Raw genomic sequence first — 17879 nt, 5'->3', positions numbered from 1 at the left:
GAGAGAAAACATGCGGGGACACACACACACACACACACACACACACACACACACGTGCAAGCCGGGGAGGGGCACAGGGGGGCGAGCAGAGAATCTGAAGCAGTCTCTGCGCTGAGCCCGCTGTGGGACTTGAACTCCCAAACAGCGAGATTATGACCTGAGCCGAAGTCGGACACTCAACCAACTGAGCCACCCAGGGGCCCCAATAATATTTTATTTTCTAATATTTATTAAGTACTTACCTTTTTTTTTTTTAATGTTTATTTATTTATGAGACAGAGAGAGACAGAGCATGAACGGGGAAGGGTCAGAGAGAGGGAGACACAGAATCTGAAACAGGCTCCAGGCTCTGAGCTGTCAGCACAGAGCCCGACGCGGGGCTCGTACTCACGGACCGCGAGATCATGACCTGAGCCGAAGTCGGCCCCTTAACTGACTGAGCCACCCAGGCGCCCCAGTACTTACCTTTTTAAAGACCTGCACTGTATCTGATGTGCGCATTAGCCCCAAGGATAGTGTTGAACAGAATTCACAGCTCTCATGCTATGATGAAGGAGTCGGGACCAGAATCCCAGTCTCCTCATGCCCATGACGAGGCACATTCCCTGTGTCTCAGAGCCACCCTTGAAGAAGCAAAGGCTCAGTGAGTAGAAAAGGCCAAGGGACGGAGGCTAACATTTACTAAGCACTTGCTATTGTATTATGCAACTTAACATTCACACAATCCTGTAGAGGTAGTTATCAATATTTCCACTTTAGAGATGAGAAAACTGAGGCTCATTGGAAGTCATCACTTGCCTAAGGTCACCAAATTAATAGGTGCCAAAGTCTGGATTCAAATTCTACTGGGCTCCAAACCTCATCCATGTTCGTTATTGGACCCGGAAACTGACTCTGCTATTTAAATAAGAATGAGGTAGTGGTAATGCCTGTGGCTCAGTGGGTTCAGTTGAGGGTTGCTGATCTGATGCAGCGGCCGGCAAAGGGAGGGGCCAATTCACTGCCCGCTCAGGCTTTGTGCTGCTCAGCTTACACCTGTGGCTTTGAACCCACTTCTGGAAGCCGGCCTTTCAAGAGGAACACTGCCTTTTAACCCCAATGGCCCCAGAGGTCACCACGATGATGGGTGGTATGAACCTGCAGAGACTACTTTTTTTTTGGGCGGGGGGTGTGAAGAGATTAGTTGTGTCTAACCCGGACAAGACTGGGGGAGGCCATGAGTTTGGTAAAACACGGAAAGTACTATCAGAAGAGGAGTAATGGATTCACCCAATGTGCTCATGACCGACATATAAGGAAGCAAACTTCAGTTTAGAGAGAAAAGAGTGCTTCCGAATTAGGGAGAAAGTGAAGATCAATTCTTTTTTTCTTTTTTTTCTTTTTTTAGGAAGGAAAGAGCTTGAGATATTTTCTAAATGTTTATAATCTATTTTTAAGAGAGAGAGAGAGAGAGCGAGCACATGTGGGGGAGGGGCAGAGAAAGAGGGAGACAGGGGATCCAGAGCGGGCTCTGCGCTGACAGCAGAAAGCCCAATGTGGGGCTAGAACTCACAAACCGTCATCAGTTCTAAGTTAACAGGGCCTCAGAGGCTACTGCACGCCACGGCTGGCAGGGGAGGGGTAAAGAGGGCCTTGCAGCCCTACAGCAGCTGGGGAGTCTCTGTTCAGTACCCTGGGAGGTGGTTAGGACAGAGACTCCAGGGGCTGTCTGCGAATGGGGAAGTGCTACGCCATCTCCAAGACCCCCCTTCAGGTCTGGGCTGAGACATCCTAAAGGGGGAAGCAGGCTGTAGGAGGGCACAGGGCTCTCACTATACATTTAGCACCTGGTTGTCATCAAGGGGGCCAGATACTACCTCGGGTGGCCCTGAGAGCAGACGTAAAGGGGAGGCCCTTCCACTCCCCATATGTTTCTCTGCCCTCATGCAGACCCTAACCTCCCCTATTAAAGTTCAGATTCCCGAGGGTGGAACAGAAGAGGCTTCAGTAGATGGCCTCAACCTGCCATTCCACGTTTTCTCCCTGTTACTCAGCCCTCACTCCTATGTGTGAGGTACACAGACCTACTGATTCCCCAAACACACCACATTCCTTCAGGTCTCCATGCCTTTGGCCATGCTGCTCTCCCTGCCTGAGACACCGTAACCTTTCTCAGGCTTGGTGAGCCCCTTATCATCCAGATCTCGCCCTCCTCTGGAAAGCCTTCCATTTCCTTTAAATCTGGGCCGGTGCTCTCACACAGACTCCACGGCAGGCCAGGCTCGCCCCGAGGGTAGCATTTCTCACATCGCAATTGACCCGCTGACCCACCTGTTTCTAGTCCTCAGCTGGAAACTCCTCGGGGGCAAGACTGCCAGGTTTCCACTAAGCGCCCAGCCGGTAACGGGTCAACCCCACGTTAGTTGTGTGACAAGTGGGTGCTGAAAGACAACACCGTTTGTTCAGTAAATATGTAAACAAAATATTCATAATTCAAGTCACTGTATTTAAGTTTAATTGTAGGAGTTCAGAAACGGGTTTGGGAAGAAGACATGGAAGTTTCACCGGGGGGGGGGGGGTTGGTGGGGGGGTACGTTAGGTAAGTGATGAAGCGGTTGAGAAAGGGAGGGTTGAGGAGAAGGAGTAGAATTAGACTCCAGAGTGGAGAGTCCATCCTGGAGAGAGATGGGAACACCCGCACACGTTGGGTTTGGAGCCCCTGGATACCTGGCTGAGGACTTTGGGCTTCATCTTACTGGCAGGGCTTGGAAAGAGGAGGGACATCATGACAATGTCATGTGAGGAGGCTGAGTCCAGTGTCTTGCAGGATCACTCGGAGGTGGGGAGGCTGGTTGGGAGCTACAGCAAATCGTACCACATACGGCTTGGATGAGGTGAGGATAATCAAAATGGTGATGCTAGCGTCCTCTGGTAGGGCTGCATTATTGCCTCCATTCTTCACCTGCTCCCCACCCCCATAGCAGAAATACCCATTCACAGCCTTGCCGTGGCCTCATGAGGGCAGAGCGTCCCCGCCTCCCCTCTTGACTTTGAGCTTGGCCAAGTGACTTGCTTTCACCTGTGGGATGTCAGCAAATGGGATGTCAGCAAAGGCCAGAAACGTGCTTGTGGGTTGGGCTTTCTCTGTTGGCTTCTGCCATTGCCACGAGAGGAACACACTCTGCTGGGCCCAGAGAGATGAGATATTTTGAAGAGCCCGGAACCGAGGCCAGCTGTACCCAACCTAGACCGGCCGAACTCCAATCTAATTACAGATGTGTAAGCAAGAACCGCATCCTTGCTGTCGTGAGCTGCCGCTCATCTCCAGGCCGCCCCTCCTCCACTTTCTTTACCTGTTCTCCCCACCACCTCAGGCACCGCAGTCTCTCAGCTGTGTCCACAAAGTTCTCTTTGCTAGCTCCTTCTCCTCAGCCCTGAAGCCGGCTCTGTTCTGTCCAATCATTACATTGACGCCTGGCCCTCCTCCGGGAATCGGCCTGTTTCTCCTCTCAGCCTGATTTCCTGGAGACCTGTCCATACCAGCTGCTCAATCCCCCTGCCCCACCCCTCCACACTGAAACTGGGTGGGTGCCTCTACCATCTCGTGAAGTTGCTGTCCTTGGACTGCTTCCTCTCAGTCGTACTTGACCATGGACCACTTCCTCCCTGCCGGGCTCGCCCGCCTTGGTCGTCTGATGCCACACGGACTGCTGCCTCCCAGTCTCCTTCCAGGGCACCACTTTCTCTGCTTTTCTTTTATGTTCCCTGGGGCTCCTCTTCTTCTGCTACTCTCCCCCCTGCAAGTGGGAGATCACAGGCACTCCGGAGGCGGCTTCGTGCGCCCTCTATCTGTCCGTGGCCTCCAATCCTCATCTTCAGCCCAGAACCCGCTCCTGAGTGCCAGACTCATGAATCCAGATTCCTAATGGAATCTCATTCCTTTATTCAACAAACATCTGACTGAAGACTCCTATCTGCCCAACACTGTTGTAGGTGCTGGATATACAGTAGTGAAAAAAAAAACCCAACAAAAAGCCCTGCCCTCATGGAGCATCTATTTCACTAGAGTAGGGGAAGTCAGACAATAAATAAAGAAGCAAGATAAATAGTATGTTAGAGCCACTGGAAGGAGATGAAGAGAGGAGGTGTGTCATCTGCCCATGTTTTTAAAGACTCACCCTGGGGCGCCTGGGTGACTCAGTCGGTTGAGTGTCTGACTCATGATTTCAGCTCAGGTCATGATCCCAGGTCATGGGATCAAGCCCACATCGGCCTCTGCACTGAGTGTGGAGCCTGCTTAAGATCCTCTCTCTCTCTCTCTCTCTCTCTCTCTCTCCCTCTGCCTCTCTTCCCCGCTCACATGCTCTCTCTCTAAACTTTAAAAAAATTTTTTTAAAAATAGAGGCTCACCCTGGCTGCTCTATTACAAATAAACAGGGGTGGGGTGGGGGTTGGGCAGGCAGAAATGGGGATACTAGTTGGTTTCTATTTTTGAGTGCCCTTAGAGGCACCTCAGACTCAAAACTCCAAAACTGAGCTCATTATTTTCCCCAAACTTGCTCTTTCCCTGTGTTCTGCAGACCAGTGAAGGGCACCCGAATCCCTGACTCCAGCCAAAACCTGGAATCCCTGCCCCTTCCCCTCTTATCCAGCCAGTCACCAATCCAGTCCATTCTACAGTCTAAACATACCTCATTCATTCTTTCATTCACTGTTTCACTCATTCACCGAATATTACTGAACACAGAGCTGGTTTCAGACCAGTATTAGAGAGGTGAACAAACAGATATGATCCCTGCCCTCTTGCCCCTTAGAATTTAATGTGGGAAAGAGACAAAAATGAGCCAATAAATATATGATCGCCTCTCATGACAAGGGCTACAGAGAAAACGGGTTAGTTTCAACAAAGAAAAAAAATTGAGAGAACTAGTTTCAATGAAGAACAAAGTCAGCCCTACGCCTAGTGCTGCCATAGCAAATGACCACAAACTGGGTGGCTGAAAACAAGAGAACGGTATTCTTACAGTTCTGGAGGCCAGAAGTCAGAAATCAAGATATCAGCTGGGCCATGCTCCCTCTGAAGTCTCTAGGGAAGAATTTTCCCTCATCTCCTCCTAGCTGCTGTGGTTGTTGGCACAATTTCCGCCTCCCATCTTCTCATCGCCTTCTTTCCTCTGTGTCTATCTTTGTGTGACCTCTCCTCTTCCTATAAGGGTACCAGTCATTGGATTTAGTCATTGGATACCTTAATCCAGTATGACCTCATCTTAGTCACATTTACAGAGACCCTATTTCCAAAGAAGGTCACATTCTGAGGTTCTGGGTGGACATGATCATTTGGGAGCCACTCTTCCACCCGGTACAAATGGCAAGATCTTTTTCAGGCAGATGGAGCAGTTTTCACACAGGCCCTCAGGTAGGAAAGGGCTGGGACCATTTGGGACCAGGGAGGCTGAAATGTGAAAGGACTCAGAGGAGGGAGCTTGGAGAGAGAGACAGAGCCGGATCAGGGAAGGAGGAGAAAGAGAGAGAGACAGAGACAGAGGGAGAATGAGACACCAGTGATGCAGAAGAGAAGACGCTCAAAGGAGCAGAGTCCTTGAGAAGGTGGCCAGCCCAGGATTTCAGGCTGTCATGGGTGTTGGCTTGTGATGGGAGGAGGCCTCGGGAGTGGAGAAAGGGAAGATGGGCACAGACGCAGGTGGGTGTGATGGTGAGGGGCAGAGAAATCCTTTCTAATGGCTTCTATTTTCTCAGCGACAGAAGACACCTAAGAGGTGAGGGAAGGGGGCCGGAGGCGAGAGGAGAGAAAGCAGCTGGTTGTGTTGACTGTAAGAGACCAAGCTTCCGAGGATTGTTGGCAGGCTTGCGGTTCTCCAGGGTATGCCCGTTTCCTTCATGCCCACCGCCACCCAGCTCAGGCCACACCAGCACCTCGCTGTGACCGCAGTCACCTGCAGTCCTCTTCCTCCGGCCCTGCCTCTGCTCCCAGGCGATTCCCTCCAGTGCTACCGCCCTCATCACTCTAAATTCACAGGGCATCACGCCCCAGTTGGAAACACTTCCCACAGTGTCCCCTTGCCTTCAAGATACAATCCAAACTCTTTAATGAGGCTCTTAAGACCCCTTACGAGCTGGTCCATTTTGGCCCACAGCTTCATTTCTTGCCACGTCTGCCTCCAGTTCTGCACCTCCACCGTCTGCGTCCCTTAAATATGCCATTCCCTCTCTCCCCTGCAAGGCTTTGTACTCGCCATTTCCTGCTTCCTGCGGTACTCTCCCTCCCGACGTGCTGGCCCCCTCCCCTCATCTGTCCGGGCTAATTCTCCTCCCATCCCCGAAGCCTGGCCTCCTCCCCAGGGAGCCCTCCCTGACATCCTCCCACGTACAGGTGAGGGGGGTAAGTGTTCTGCATAATCCTCTATGCCACCCTTACTATGGCCGTTACCACATTATAATGCAATTGCTTCTTTACTTATCTTTGGCCCTCACGAAGTTATAACCCCCCTAACGTACCATACCTATGTTTTTCAGATTACCTGACATATAGTAGATACTTCAGAAAAACCTGTTAGAAGCACCTGGGTGGCTCAGTTGGTTGAGGGTCCAACTTGGGCTCAGGTCATGATCTCATGGTTGGTGAGTTCGAGCCCCACAGCGGGCTGGCTGCTGTCAGCGCAGAGCCTGCCTCAGATCCTCTGTCTCCCTCTCTTGGCCCCTCGCCAGCTTGCACTCTCTCAGAAATAAATAAACATTTTAAAAACCTGGTTAAATAAGTAAATTAATGGAATCATTAAAACAGTTTCTGTCTACGCTGAAGGTCACAAGTAACTCAAAGCTTCAGAGCAGTTGATCTTGCTTCCCTTCCAGGCACAACGCAATTGCACTTTATTTACTTATTTTTTATTTGTTTTTATTTTTTTAATGCTTCTTTATTTCGAGAGAGAAAGCACAAGCAGGGAAGGGGCAGAGACAGGGAGAGATAGAGAATCTTACGCAGGCACCACACCCGGCGTGGAGCTTGACATGGGGCTTGGCTCGATCCTACGACCCTGGGATCATGACCTGAGCTGAAATCAAGAATCAGTCACTTTTCTTTTTTTTCCCCCTTCCCCTCCCCCATGGTCTTCTGTTAAGTTTCTCAGGATCCACGTAGGAGTGAAAACATATGGTATCTGTCTTTCTCTGTGTGGCTTATTTCACTTAGCATTAACACTCTCCAGTTCCATCCACGTTGCTACAAAGGGCCATATTTCATTCTTTCTCGTTGCCACACAGTACTCCATTGGGTATATAAACCACAATTTCTTTATCCATTCATCAGTTGATGGACATTTAGGCTCTTTCCATAATTTGGCTATTGTTGAGAGTGCTGCTATAAACATTGGGGTACAAGTGCCCCTATGCATCAGCACTCCTGTATCCTTTGGGTAAATTCCTAGCAGTGCTATTGCTGGGTCATAGGGTAGATCTATTTTTCATTTTTTGAGGAACCTCCACACTGTTTTCCAGAGCGGCTGCACCAGTTTGCATTCCCACCAACAGTGCAAGAGGGTTCCCGTTTCTCCACATCATCTCCAGCATCTATAGTCTCCTGATTTGTTCATTTTAGCCACTCTGACTGGCGCGAGAGAGGGAAGGAGGCAAACCATAAGAGACTCTTAAAAACTGAGAATAAACTGAAGGTTGATGAGGGGGTGGGAGGGAGGGGAAAGTGGGTGATGGGCATGGAGGAGGGCACCTGTTGGGATGAGCACTGGGTGTTGTATGGAAACCAATTTGACAATAAATTTCATATTAAAAAAAAGAATCAGTCACTTAACTGACTGAGCCACCCAGGTACCCCTTTTTTGATTTTAGAGAGAGAGTGTGTGCATGAGCAGGGGTAGGGAGAGAGAGAGAAAGAGGGAAAGAGAGAGAGAGAGAGAGAGAGGGAGGGAGAGAGGGAGGGAGAGAGAAAGAATCTCAAGCAGGCTCCATACTTCAGCGTGGAGCCTAATGCAGGGCTCAATCCTCTGACCCTGGGATCATGACCTGAGGCAAAATCCAGAGTTTGATACTCAACAGACTGGGTCACCCAGGCGCCCCTGCACTTTATATTGGTGACATCAGGGAACCACACTCTGTGTGGCCATTCAGACTCGGCTGACTGTTCAGGCTCTGATTCTCAGGTGGACTTGTGACCGTCCATCTCAAATTGCATGAAGCTTTGTGAGGTTTTCCCGGGTCTTTCTGGTCCTATCTACTTCCTGTCTCTTCTGCAACCCTTGGTCTCTTTCATTCCATTGCAGGTTATGCTTTTCTTTATAAGTGGCCTTCCAGCTTCTGAAAGCCTTGGGATTGTGTATCTGTTGTAGTCTCTTGGTCACTTGATTTTGAGTTCCCACAAATTCTTTTTTTTAAGCTGTTCCTTTCCTGTACATTGTCCCAGTTCTGACACTCGAGGGGTGCTTCCTACTCTGCTTTCCAGCAGCGTCCCGAGGATGGACTTCCACTCGCACCCATGTTGTCCTAACATGGCTTCTCAAGTGACAATGCCGAGGGGACGATGCTCTGGGGTCTGTTTTGTGCTTCCTTCCTACGGGCAGGACCTCTGATTTTTCTCGAAGTATGTTGATTCTATTGCTCCTGTGCGCAGACCCAATTCCTGCAGGTGGCCGTGACTTTACATCTTTAACCCATTCCATTAATGATGTAGCTGTTCCTTCTCTTACTTCTAGTCTTCACAGCAGGAAACTTCCCACCAGCTTCCATGTCATTAGTGGGTAAAATCAGCTGCCTCTTGCCCTTCCGCTCCGTGTTCTAGTTATGTACCGATTACCATCGCAGAAAGCAGACACAACACATCGATCTTTGCTAATTCCTCTATTGCTAGGACAGAGGAAATAAGATAATTCCCACCCTCCCCTGTCGTTTTTGTGTTGACCTCAGTCCCTATAAATTCTTACTGGAAAAATCCTGCATTACTGATTTGTCCATTTCTGAATGCACATTATTTTTATTGAAGAAAAGAAGCTATTTGTTCTTGTGCGTAGTTTGTAAATAAGCTTCTTCAAATAAAAGTACGCTTTCACCTCTGTAATTGTCGGGACTGTAGCAAATACAATGTATTAATGTTCAACACGTACTCCAACTACCTTCTAGAATGCCGTCTGTACTGTAGAAATGCAGTGAGAATGCAGTTGTCATTTCCCAGAGGCCCTTGCAGCTGGAGTTCCAGATGTGAGCACGGCTCAGCCATTCAGATGCACTCCATGGGATTTGGAAGGCAGGAGGAAGAGATAGCCCTCCTTTCTGCACTTCGCTGGCAAGCACAGTCAGGCATTTAGCTCCCCTGTGTCTGATCACTAGCTTTGCGAGTGTCGAAAGCAGTGGTGGGATGGCCACTTGCTGGCATGATTTCCAGGGGGGCACTTGGGTGGTTCTGGCTGTAGCAGGGGCAAGGACCTCCTGACCACGGTGGCTTCCTGAAGATGACAGTGATGTTGAGGTTCTGGAGTGGAAGGCAAGAGCCGTGGCTTCCAATTTCAACAGAGAGCTTCCTTGTTAGAGAAGGGTATAGCTCTGATGGTGGTCAGGTTCTGCAGAGCAGTGCTGAGGTCATTCTGGAAGGTTAAACTTGGAACCTGTCTCCTCAGTCCTTCCTGCGATCCTGAGAGCCATTTAGTGCCTTGTAACGGTCCCTTTCTAGTTTCCCTAGCTGGCACAGGTTCCGTCCTTTGTAACAGGAGCCTGACTGATATACCACAGGAGTACTTCTTTGCAATATTAAATATAGTTTCTGATTAGAAAGATCTGATGGCAAGAGAAGCAGCTGAGAGGGAAAATTTAGGCATTTATTAACATCTGCAACTATATAGGAGCCAAATCAGGACACTTGCCATTTTGGGCACGCATGCGACTTTCTGCGACAGCAACACCTATAGGATCTGGGGGCATGGGTGTGAGGCAGAGCCCTGGAGACCCTAAGTCTCACGTTAACTTGAACCTATCCTAAAACTCAGCCCTAAATCCATAAGCCTGCAGGTCAGATTCTTCTGCCACAGCCTTTTCAATGACGAATGTCCCCTCCCCATTCTCTCCCTGTTGTCTCTCTTTCCTTGCCTCCCCTCCTGCAGGAGTCCTTCACTACCATCTATTCCCACAACATACATGCGTGCGAGACACCCAGACAGCAGGGGGAGGAGTCCATTTGTAAAGAAACCTTGTGATACAAACAACACACAGAAGTTTCAAGGGAGACATGAGAACAAGATCTGCAGTCGAGCACAGGCCTGGGAGAAAGCCCTATTACCCCTATGTGAAAAGCACAAACAGGGGGCGTCTGGGTGGCTCAGTCGGTTGGGCTTCCAACTCTTGATTTTGGCTCAGGTCGTGATCTCACCGCTCCTGAGTTCGAGCCCTGCTTCGGGCTCTGCGCTAATAGCACAGAGCCTGCTTGGGATTCTCTGTCCACAACCGCCGCCCCCAGCCCCTCTCTTAACACTAAAGAAATTAAACATTAAAAACAAAAGCACAAGAAGGGGAAAGTGGTTCACGTGGCAGGGGGAGAGGCTGTCCACAAGAAGGGGTCTAGGAAAGGGCAAGTCTCTTCTCTTCTGTAAGTGTGGGTTCCATTTCACTACAAGTTTCGTATCAGGCAATACTTGCTCAAGGTGCACAACTTACAGCTCAAAACGACACAGCGTGTCTCCTGACACCCTTGAGCCCGCGCTCCTGGCTCCCCACCCAGAGGCTACCTCTCTGGCGAGTGCCTTCCCCAGCGCATTTTCCCCGTGGGGTGCCTCTGCTCCGGGGGTTGCGTTGCGCGGAAGCCTCCGAACTGGTGGGGAAGCGCTCCAGAGGGGGACGCGGTGTCTGCGGTGGGGGGCGGGGGTCCCGACAACCAGGATTCCAGACGCCCCCCCCCCCCCCCGCCCCCGGCAGTGCCTGGCCACGGGTCAGATCATGCACGTGGGCAGGACACCAGTGGCTGCCCAGTCCCGGTCACCCCTCAGGAGACGGCTGATTTGCGGGCAGGAGGTGGGCGCAAGCCTTTCCTTTCCTTTACCTTATCCAAACAGGGAACGCCGTTGCCTGTTAGTTTCATTACGCTGTGCTCCGCCCCCTCCCCCCAGCTTTCCCTTCAGGTTACAGGGCTTGTGGCAGGTGTCTGTTTATGTATGTCATGGTGTTGTTCTTTGGGGTCCAAATACGTGCCTCTGAGGCCGAAGACTGTTTGCTTTGTAACCTAAGTGGGCCTGCCAAACAACCCTCTGCCTCGATCGTGGAAAGTCGCCCTATTCGGCATTTACACACGACAAATTTGTGCCAGTTATCGCAGGTATTGAGAACGGGAGACAAGAAGAGACAGGGAACCTGAGTAATCCTTTGGCAAGTCTGAGTGTGACACAAGATTCTGTTCCTTCTTAGCCATTCTGTGCCTCGTTCCTGATAATTTTGGGGTCTGCTCTGTCTCTTGCTATGAGAATTAGCATCAGCAGCTTTCAGAATGACTTACCAGTTAACCCCTCCAGAAATCTTAAGACATTATTCTTTTCTTCTCCAAATTTCCCATCCCTAAGCCTTCTAATTCTCCTTCAAATTTCCATCTGTAAAGTTAATACAATCCAATAAGAAAATAATGTGCTCTTGAGACGTTGACATGCTCAGAGCCATTTTATCCTGCCCTAAAGCCTGGAAAGTTTGAATTTTCCTTAGGATAAAAAAGTAAGAAATAATAGAATAATTCACTGTACTGTAACAATTAAATCCAGCAATTTAACATTGCGCATTGGTAAATATAATGCTCGTAACAACCAAAAGTCTCCCATGTATTGACAGACAAAAACAAAGTTATAAATCTAAACCTCCTATTCCGAACCACATTCCTAAATGTAAATAAGCATCCAAGCATGTTGCTACATATCTTTACAGAAGCAATTACAAACAAGCCTTATCAGTCGCTAAGTCACCAATGCACACAACGCTTATCTGCTATGCCCTCTACTGGATAGAGTACACAAGACAAGTCGCATTATTTCCAATTAATTTTTGGCATGATCACACTGCATCTGCTTTAGGAATGCAAGGCGTGAAATTTATAGTAGCAGGTTTAATATTCCAACCAGCCAAAATTATTTCGCTACAAGGACTTACCTTTGGTGGAATATTTGGGGTTGGATTTTTTTTTTTTTTAAATACATAGATTGCTTCTCCCCTTCTTGCAACCCACTGTCCAAACTCTCAAGCTGTCACCAAACTCAGTACGTGGCAGGAATAATTTCATGCTGAGTAAAATGTGTTTAATTTCACATCCTGTAAGAATAATTACTTAGCATAATGCCACTTAAAATGTATTTCTATCTGCAAATGCTAATGAAGCTACAAAAACCTGAATCATCTTCGGAAAGAATTAGGGTATTAAGGGGGCTTCTCCTTCACTCCCTCTTCTCCTGTAGTGACTGCCTGAAGAGAGAAACCGGGACCACAGGAATAATCCGAGACTAGATCCTGCTGTCTTTAAACTGGGTGTGAGTCCAGTGGCTTGCGGGGAATTTAATCCCACAGACCTCTGCTGAGCCTCCCTAAGATGCTGGAAACAGAGCCAGAGGCTCCCTGGAGATACCCAGTCCTCACCCAGGTCCCACTGGATAGGCACCAGCAGGTAGCTGAGGCCCAGCGCCAACAAGGACCACCTACCCTGATGGCAGGGCCGGGGGCAGGCCTGTTGCCTTTGGCCGTAAGGAACTTGTCTCTTGATCATTGGTGTGCCCAAGAAGTGTAGACCACTGTTCTAACTACTGCTCATCTTGAGGCTGAAAGCGGTCAACAAAGAACGACAAGGAGCAAGTGGAAATAGGAGTACTTTGCCTTTAAAGAAGTTAAAAAAAGAAAAACAAACAACCTTTTTATTTTGCAATAATTTTAGGATTACAGAAAAGTTGCAAAACTAGTTCAGGGAGCTTGGGGCGCCTGGGTGGCTCAGTCGGTTAGGCAGCTGACTCTTGACTTCGGTTCAGGTCATGATCTCACAGTTCGTGAGTTTGAGCCCCAAGTCGGGATTCTCTGTCTCTCCTTCTCTCTCTGTCCCTCCCCTGCTGGTGCGCGCGCGCTCTCTCTCTCAAAATAAATAAACTTAAAAAAAAAAATAGTGCAGGAAGCTCTTGAATACCCTTCACCCAGCTTCACCTAATAGAAGATCTTACTGACCACAGTACAATGATCAAGACCTAGAAACTGTTAGTACAATGCTGTTAAGTACACTACAGACTTCAATGCGAATTTCACCGATGTTTCCACTAATATCTTTCTTCGGTTCTAGGACCCAAGCCAGGATACCACATTGCCTTTAGTTGTCATATCTCCTCAGTCTCCTTTAATCTGAGACACTCTGTCCTTCCTTGCCTTTCATGACTTTGATACTTTTGAAGAGTATTGGTGGAGTGTCCCTCAGTCTGGTTTTGTGTGATGTTTTCTCACAGTGAAACTGTGGTCACACATCCTGGGCGAGAGTACGACAGAAGTGCTGATTCCTTCTCACTGCTCTGTAGAAGTGGGACCCGCTCCCTTCCTGCGGGGAAGTTCAAGGAGGCAGTGTGTGGAGGGCCTCAAGGAGTCGGTGCGCCTCTAGAACCTGAGTGGTGAGTCTCAGGAGAGTTAGGCACTGAGCCTAAGAGCACCTGACAGGCTTCTCTTAACCTGCCTCTTCCTTTCTCTGTTACTATGAATGGTGATGGGAGATGTGAGAACATTTCCTTGCTATAGGAAGGCAGCACCAGTGTTTTTAAGTAATCTCTACGCCCAGTGTGGGCCTTGAACCCACAGAGATCAAGAGTCGGATGCTCTCCTGACTGTGAGCCAGCCAGACGCCCCACCACTAGTGTTCATTTAATGCGGTGCCGATGAGATCTGCAGAAGGACAAGGGGCAGCCAGGGAAGGCAGAGTATGGTGGGTGGTGGCGGGAAAAGGTGGTGTGGGAAGAGGACCACATGGCGGTGGGTCCAGTGCCCCCTTTTGTGGACTCAGCAGGGCTCTAGATAACCTGAGAATGAGATGCAGACATCTCCGTGGGTGGGAACTTGTTCATTTGTATGGAGGGAGTGGTGGTATAGTTTCCAATCAGCATTTGTAACAGTGAAAAAACAGGCCTGATATCCTCAGCAGGGGTTAAAGAGTAGTAGTGGTGGCAAAAAAATGACCTTTGGGCAGATTTTTAAGACTCGCACTTTGGCTTTCTCCCCCTCTGGAAATGGAAGCTCCACAGGGGACAGGCCCTTGTCTGTCTGGTCCCCCTCTCCCTCTGAAAACCTAGTACATGGGCCTGGCACCTTGTAGGAACTCAAAAAATGTTTTTCCTTTTTGTTAAGTATTTATTTGTGTATTTACTTGGAGAGAGAACGCAGGAATGGGGTAGGGGCAGAAAGAGAGGGAGAAAAGAATTCCAAACAGGCTCTGAGCTGATAGCACAGAGCCTGATGTGGGCTTGAGCTTATGGACTGCGAGGTCGTGACCTCAGCTGAGATCAAGAGTCGAATGCTTCACCGACTGAGCCACCCAGGCACCCCCCAAAATGTTTTTTTTATTAAATGAATTCATTCATTCATTCATTCATTCATTCATTCGAAGGAGAGAGAGAGCAGTGTGAGCCAGGGAGAGGGGCAGAGAGAGTGAATCTTAAGCAGGCTCCACACTCAGCCAGGAGCCCAACTTGGGGCTCAATCCCATGACCCTGGGATCATGACCTGAGGCAAAATCAAGAGTCGGACGCCTAACTGACTGTGGCACCCAGGCGCCCCAGGTGAATTAAAAAAAAAAATAAGCGAGTGGATGTAGTACTCAGGCACTCCGGTCATCCCCACTGGGAAATCTATGACTTTGTCCCAAGCACGGTTTTGAAAGCCTAGCACAGGTCCTGAGATGAGGACTCCAAGCTTTCTGCCCCATGTCAGTCCTCTAAGTGCTGTGAGAAGCTGTGTTGGGAGGAGACTACTCTTTTTGAGAGGTCTCTGGGACCGACAGACTCCACACTGTTTGGGGGAAGGTAGAAACACATCAAATGTATAGATGGCAACATCTAAGTTTGGAGACAGAAGGCAAATGGTAGTAGTTGAAGCTTCTTTCCTGGTGGACCATGCTCTGGGGAAGCCAGTAGGAAGAGGGAAGGACCATTGTGGCACTGGGCTCACACGGGATGGATCACACTTGTGTGTGTGCACACACACGTTCACATTGAGACGTTTCCCTTATCGATGAGACTGATTTCATTTCTTCATCTGCTCAGTGTTTCTTGGTTACTTTCTTTTAATTTCCAGTCTTCCATATAAGTTAAATAGCACATTATTTATAATTATCGTTGCAATTTAAACTGAATTGTCTATTTCATGCTTTCCAGATGCATATTTAGGGAGGACTTTTTTAAAAATTTCTTTTTAATGTTTATTCTTGAGAGAGAGGCAGAGCATGAGCGGGGGAGGGGCAGAGAGAGAGAGAGAGAGAGAGAGAGACAGAGAGACAGAGAGAGAGAGATACAGAATCCGAAGCAGGCTCCAGGCTCTGAGCTGTCAGCACAGAGCCCGACGGGGGCTCGAACTCACGAACTGCAAGATCATGACCTGAGCTGAAGTTGGATGCTTAACCGACTGAGGCGCCCAGTGCCCCTAGCGAGGACTTTTTCAAACATACAAGAGAGAAGCAAAGCAGAAGGAGGCTCGTTACTCATTTTACTCAGGTGTATAAAATGGATGAGAGCTGGTGTTACCAGCATGTTAATGAAAGCAACTGGCATTGTGAATAGTTGCTACGTGCCAGGTACTCTTCAAAGCACTTTACACATATCGACCCACTTCATCCTTGCAGACATATCATCAGGTGAATCTGTTACATCACCCACTGTACAGGGTGTATATACCCACTGTATATACCCAGGTTATATCCCCACTGTACGGAAAAGGAAATTAAGGCACAGAGACACTTGCTCCAAGCCATCCAGCTAATGAATGGCAGAGCTGGGAGTCCAGCTCTGAACATGGTACTGTCCAGTGCTTCTAGTGCAACCCAGAAAAGGCCTGTGCTTTCTGGAACAGCCTGTAACCCGGGAAAGTGAATGGAAGACTTGGGAAGGACTCCGTTTCTACTCTCTGCTCTTTCAGGGACAAAATGAGCCCAGCAGGCACACATCCTTACGTGTGCTTCTTCGTGCAGGCAGTCAGGACCCAAGCCACCCTTCCCTCACTGCGAGGCCGTGGGGCATTCCTGCAGGAGACTAAGTGCAGTTACGGGGACCTTCAGGGATGAGACGAGGGTTTTTGTGAAGGTATTTATCTAATCCTGTGACAATCCTGCACTCTAATAAAAAAGAAAGATAGAATCTCCATCCTTACCAAAATTTCATGAAATTGCTTTAAAGCAAAGTTCTGGTTTTGTTTGATTCTTGTATAGGTCACACATTTTGCTTTTTTCACAAGTTACCTTGTATTAGCTCATAGTATTCAACAGATTTAGGTTCTGTGGATCAACTCACTGTTCAGAACGCACACGCAAAAGGAGAAAAGTAAGGTCACGTAAATGCTAACCCTGTGAAATAGGTCGCCTTTGTCAAATGCCCAGGGGGCACGCAGCATGGTTCGTGTGGTCTCTTGTCTCATGGGTTACACCAAACTTCCTCGCCTCCCAAAGAGGAAGGGCCAAACTACTTTCAACTCTCACAACCCAGTGCAGGAAATTTAGGTGATTTCAGATCACTGAAGCCATTCAGTGGATACTAATTGGAATTAGTTGTTTTGTCAACAACAGTCATAGTTATTGATATGACTATTACTATTGTTATAGAGTTTTACAAATCATATATAGTCAAGAGCCAAATTTGGAAGAAATCACCATTACCTAAACACTGAATTGGTAACGTTCACAATTAGAAAACGAGACCTTTAGGTCTTCAAAGAGGAATCTGCCTTTCTGGACACTTAAAAAAATATATATATATATTAAAAAAATTTTTTTTTCAAAGTTTATTTATTTTTGGGACAGAGAGAGACAGAGCATGAACGGGGGAGGGGCAGAGAGAGAGGGAGACACAGAATCAGAAACAGGCTCCAGGCTCCGAGCCATCAGCCCAGAGCCCGACGCGGGGCTCGAACTCACGGACCGCGAGATCGTGACCTGGCTGAAGTCGGACGCTTAACCGACTGCGCCACCCAGGCGCCCCACTTAAAAATATTTAATAGAGTGGCTGACCCAAACAGGATAGTCATGGACACTGGCTCCCGATGGCCTTGGTTTCTAGGGAGAAGAGTCTGATTCGCGATCCGTGAACATTCCAGGGGAGCTGGGACATATTTCCTTCCGTAACACACAGAAATACTATTATGTTTTGAATCCTGCTTCGGAGGGGTAAGGAATATATAGATTAATGCGACATTTTTTCAATTGGAGTTTCCAGTAGCTGATTCAGCTGGAAGGTAATTTATGCTAACAACTTCCAAGATTTTAAAGCGACGTTTTCTTAACACACGAAAACCTTTTCATTTGGGTGTATGTTCCTAAGTCCAGAATGGGTAAGGAAATCCTCTGTCAGAGACCAGGGATACAACTGACTCTGTCTAAAAGGGAAGGGGAAGAAAAGAAATTACATCCCAGAGGTCTGGAGAAGGGGAGGAAAGGAATTCAGCAGATGGCTTTTAAACCGTGTCCTACAACACAGTTCTCGGTTTTACACACCATTGGCCTCTAGAAAAGTTTATCGTAATTTTAATAGGGCCACATCATTTGGGGACTTTTTTTTTTTTTTTAATTTTTTTTTTCAACGTTTATTTATTTTTGGGACAGAGAGAGACAGAGCATGAACGGGCGAGGGGCAGAGAGAGAGGGAGACACAGAATCGGAAACAGGCTCCAGGCTCTGAGCCATCAGCCCAGAGCCC

At 48.4% G+C, this 17879-nt stretch overlaps 1 protein-coding gene across 1 annotated transcript in view; it reads right to left on the bottom strand.

The window, feature by feature from the left end:
* Positions 1-482: 482 nt before the first annotated feature.
* The window catches only part of TMEM260 (transmembrane protein 260), a 91443-nt gene continuing 74046 nt past the window's right edge, over positions 483-17879 (bottom strand). Inside the window, exons 16-17 of the transcript XR_005790901.1 lie at positions 2311-2420; positions 483-623 (exon numbers count right to left, since the gene is read on the bottom strand). The gene's annotated coding sequence lies outside the window, so the exon portion shown is untranslated. The remainder of the gene's footprint in view (positions 624-2310; positions 2421-17879) is intronic.

Source organism: Herpailurus yagouaroundi, unplaced genomic scaffold (assembly GCF_014898765.1).
Source record: "Herpailurus yagouaroundi ecotype Mexico unplaced genomic scaffold, PumYag 141, whole genome shotgun sequence".
Taxonomy (NCBI): Eukaryota; Metazoa; Chordata; class Mammalia; order Carnivora; family Felidae; genus Herpailurus; species Herpailurus yagouaroundi.
This window is presented reverse-complemented; position numbering and strand designations above follow the sequence as displayed.